The following is a 4,874-nucleotide window of genomic DNA, read 5'->3' as shown; positions in this document are numbered from 1 at the left end:
GAACAGCTGCAGCCCTAGGGAAGTGTGGAACTTCGGAGATTCCAAAATAAAAATAAACGCACCAAAACCACTGTAGTTCCTATTGACTAATGTCATTTTTAAACAAGCAATAATTTGAATTATTTGTCTACTGAAGGCTCTAAAATGGGCTTTCCTCTCAAAGCCAAGTGAGGATGCTCTAACATGCCTTCTACCAAAACAAAATTTTAAAGCACTAAAATATTTCTAGAAAAGTTTGATTGAGACCCTCTGTTATGGAATGAGTTGTGTCCCCCCAAAATTCATATGCTTAATCCTAACCTCTAGTACCTTAGAATGTGACAGTATTTTGAGATAAGTTGTTTTAAGAGGTAATCAAGTTAAATGAGGTTATTAGGGTAGATTGCAGTCCAGTACGACCGATGTTTTCATAAGAGGAAATTTGACCACAGACACAGCACAAAGGGAAGGCCACGTGAAGACTCAAGGAGAAGGTGGCCATCTACAAGCCAAGGAGAGAGGCCTCAGAAGAAACTAGCCCTGCCAACACCATGATTTTGGACTTCTAGCCTCCAGAATTGTGAGAAAATAAATGTTTTTTGTTTAAGCCACTGAGTCTGTGGCACTTTGTTATGACAGCCCTAGCAAACTAATATACCCTCTAAGATATTGGTGAATCTGGATTCATTTCTGGCTAAAACAGCTCACTTTGAATGCATACAAATTTCCTTTTTGAAATTAGATAGCAGAGCTTCCTAATATCCATAACAAAATTTTGTTGTGTACCTACTTTTTGCCTTGTACTGTACTAAATGCTTTATGTGTATTTCCTCATTTTGTCTTCAAAAGAATCCTTCAAATACTATTTTGTCTTTTTAGATGATGAAACCGAGGCTTACATGACTAAGGAGTGAAGTGACATATCTTGAGTCTCCCAACTAAGCTTTGAAGTCAAATGCATTTGAGGTCAAATTCTTGTTCTGCAAATTACTAACGGTGATACCTCTAGTATTTTACTAACTACTTAGTGCCCTATATCTATAAATTCTCACAATAGTGCATAAGTTATTGTCATGGTTGAATGATATAACTCTTGACTACTAAAATGTTTTAAGAAGCCTAGCACAATTTCTATTACCTATCAAGGGTCCAGTGAATGTTAGTCTTTGTATTTTATGACAACATCAGGCCCAGTTGCCTATAAGGATCTCTAATCCACTCATTCTGTGTGTCAGGGTTAGAGGTCAAGGCTGTTTCCTGCATTACATTTTTTTCCAGTTCCTTATCCCATCTGCTCTTACGTTTCCTCAAAGGATATGACCCTTACCCATGACCTCCCATTGTAGATGGGGAGGTCACAAAAGGTCTCACGCAGACTAAGGAAGCTCAACATGCCAGACAAAGCATTGCACACAAAAAATCACAGACCACTGAGTACATCTTCTGAATGAATGAATGAATGAATCCACATGCTTGCTACAAGGGTAGTGATTGGCTGGGTGCAGTGGCTCACGCCTGTCATCCCAGCACTTTGGGAGGCCAAGGCAGGAAGATTGCTTGAGCCCAGGAGTTTGAGGTTACAGTAGCCATGATTGCACCACTGAACTCCAGCCTGGATGACAGAGTGAGCCCCCCACCAAAAAAGGTAGTGATTTGAAGAATGAGGACTTTTCAGTGTCGTATTTGGAGAATGTTGCTTTCATTGGATCAGGTTTTATTGAGTTTGGTGATGAGGATGGCATTGTGATGGGCACATTCGGGGAGGAAAGATCTGCAGATACATGACACCAAACTGAATGTGCTGCGTGTCTTTAAAAGGGTAACACACTCTGAGAGACTGAAGCATAGAGAAGTAATTCTGGTTTTGGAAAAGTACAAAGCGTCTGTAGAGAGGATGGCATCGGGGTAGGTCTTGAACGAAGAGAGGAGAGATGAGAGGAGGGAGATGAGAGATAGGAGATGCTTTCTCACTGAGGCATACTCTACTGTCAGCTTGATAGTATGATAAGGTCTACAGTGAACTGGCAGCATAGAAGAGCTGAATTCCAAGTATTTGTAAGGAAATAGTTTGTAACTTACTTCTAACAAATATGCTCTAAACTTGGCAGAAAGAGGCTATCCCAGGGACACTTATTTGAAGGATAAATTATTCTTCTGTTTTTTTGCTGTTTTAGGATCTTCCCTGGAATCGACGTTTGTGGATCCAGAGTGAGACCCCTGGATAATGTTGCAGGGCCCCTAGTTCAACTGTTGTTATGAAACGTGCTTTGGGGTGACGGCCAGGACATCCCATCATGTGGATGCTGTCAGGATGCTTTCCCGGTGGAGAGTATCCTAGCTTGCTTAGTAAGGCCCTGTAGGCCTCTCTGGACCAATGGTTGCTATTTCCCTAAGGAAGTCTTGTCTAGAGAAACCACCAGCTTTTCCTCCCAGGATTGGTTTCTAGAAAGCTCAGAGTCAAATTGGTGGCTCTCTGCTAACAAGCATACATACCATGATGGTATGCAGTTTTAAAGTCTCATTCTTGGCTCCATTTGAAACCTCCATCCCTGTTTTTATTTTTTCTTAAGTTTCTCTCTTTGATTTGTGCCTTCTTGTCCCAGCTTTTGTATCCTGTGAGCTAATTTTGGACTTTTCTAGAAGCAGGTGTAGCTGAGCCACATTGTCCTTTCATTGCCTTCAAGCCTGCAGATCTTTGCACATGAGGCTTCTTTTGCCTAGAAAGCTCTTTCTTTCCTTTCCCCTTTCCTCTTTTGACTTTTCCACTCTTTCCCCTTGGTGTCCCTGGAACCCCTGCCCTCTTTCTCAGTCTAGCAATCTCTTTCTCTAATGAATTAGAGGCTCCTTCATGTGTCCCTTTACCATAGATCTCTCTCCTGACCACACACTCTTATTTCCTGTAGAATGGACTATTCCGTTTACTTGTCTGCATCTCTGCTAGTCCCTACACTTTGGAGGATTGAGTCTATATCGGTCTTCTTCAAAGTTGCCTCTCTAGGACCTAGCAGTTTGCCTGGCACATACAAGACATGCAACAAACTTTTGTTATCTGCATGACAGAAGTTATTTTTAGGATCCTTAGTTTTCTGATATGTGTAAAAGACACCAGTTATTACGCAGGATTGTAGGGAGGCTCAAAGGGAATGATTCATATAAAGTTTCTAGTATAGAGCCTGCCATATATTAAGGCATCCCTTCAACCCCACTCCTTGCAAGTGATTAATTTCTGAGCGCATAATTCACTCTCAACAAAATTCCTCTTAGAATCAGTGCACAGTTTGTCTCTAGGAAGAAAAGATACAAATATAGGGAAAGCCAGAGGCATAGCAAGTACAGTGATTAAGGAAGACTTCTTGCAGAGCTGGAGTGCAGTGGAAACATTTAAAGGAATTAAGAGTTTGGAAAATAGCCTTGGAGAGGGATGATGGAAGGTGAGCTGGTGGGAAGAAACCAATCCTGGGGCCAGCAAGCAGCCCCCAACTCCATCTTTCCAGGCCACTACTCTGATTTTCATGAGGCAGATGTTAGAGAACTTCTCAGCCTCCTGTGGGTTTGGCTAAACGTGTACAATATTCAGGAATACCCAGTTATTTGAAGAACACATTGAACTCGGGGTTCAGCATTGGAGAAATGTCTGATGGCATTTCCTGGAGGCCATGAGTTCCTCTGTGCATCTTTTTCATCTTATGGTTACAGAACTAAGATATTTCTCTGCTCCAGTGCCTGTGGAACGCAATTCTCTAAATCACGTCTCTCCTGGCCTTCCTTTTGACCAATAACATGGTATGTTGTGTCTAAAATCACCTTTTCTCCCCTATGGCTGTCAAAGCAACAGAGTTTTGGGAAGCGCAGAGGTCATCTTCACCCACATCTCTGAAATTGCTGCATGGTGGACAGGAGAAATGGTACCTCTTTACCCATAGGAGCTGTTGTTTCTTCCCCACATGTGGATTGAGCCTCACTGAGTGCAACGCACTGAGAATAGAGGTCCCTGAGGATGGGTGACTTGACACATTATCCCTCAGCCAGCAGGAGATCTGAAGTAGTTGTTCTAAGAGGTGGTCTTAGCCCCTTTAATTCCTTCATATTCTCTTTTGTTTCTCTGCCCCAATTCATCCCAAACCGATGGGTCAAGTACACCCTTTGTGCTAGCTGTGCAACAGCAGCTTAAAGCACTTCAGCCTCCTGACAGCCACTGTGAAGTCCCTCTTACAGGGACACTCTGGAGCTGCTGCTTTAGGATCTGGGATGAGAAAGCAAGTAGAGCCAGTCTCAGAAGAGGACGGGGGAGGTCTCTACTCCTTTCTGGGATTCACTGACTCTTTTATACACCATCAGAAGCCCGGATAAGGCATGAAGGGATTAAACACCGCATTCTACCACCATCTTTGCTTTTATGTCTTGTTTGAATACGATGGAGATCTACATGTTTAAATATGCTTGTATATTTAGCTAGTTCAACTCAAAAACATACTATTTCACTATAGCCCTAGGTCAGGGCTATGGACAGCAAAGCCATAATAAACGAATGTTGTTGGCTTGCTTGTAAGTTCTTGCTTCGCTGGGACCAAATGTGAAGATAACTGGAATCTGTGGAATTTTCTTATTTTGCAGGGAGTAGAGACCCTCCGAGCAGCGAACCTTAAAAGAAGGAAAAGTCTCTTCTATGGCCAATGTGAACCAGAAAAGAATGTCAAGAGGCTGTTCTTCCAGTCCTAAGAGTGTCCAAGATTTGAGTTTTCCATAATGAAAATGCAGAATATGCACACACCAAAAAAATTACATCACAGAGGCCGGACGCAGTGGCTCACGCCTGTAATCTCAGCACTTTGGGAGGCCGAGACAGGTGGATCACGAGGCCAGGAGATGGAGACCATCCTGGCTCACACGGTGAA

The 4,874-nt window shown here is 42.7% G+C and overlaps 1 pseudogene; it reads left to right on the top strand.

Annotated features, from left to right (window-relative positions):
* LOC105538019 overlaps positions 1-4,874 on the top strand; it is a 10,264-nt pseudogene that overhangs the window by 665 nt on the left and 4,725 nt on the right.

The sequence above is a fragment of the Mandrillus leucophaeus genome, unplaced genomic scaffold, assembly GCF_000951045.1.
Source record: "Mandrillus leucophaeus isolate KB7577 unplaced genomic scaffold, Mleu.le_1.0 Scaffold183, whole genome shotgun sequence".
In the NCBI taxonomy this organism is placed as follows: domain Eukaryota; kingdom Metazoa; phylum Chordata; class Mammalia; order Primates; family Cercopithecidae; genus Mandrillus; species Mandrillus leucophaeus.
This window is presented reverse-complemented; position numbering and strand designations above follow the sequence as displayed.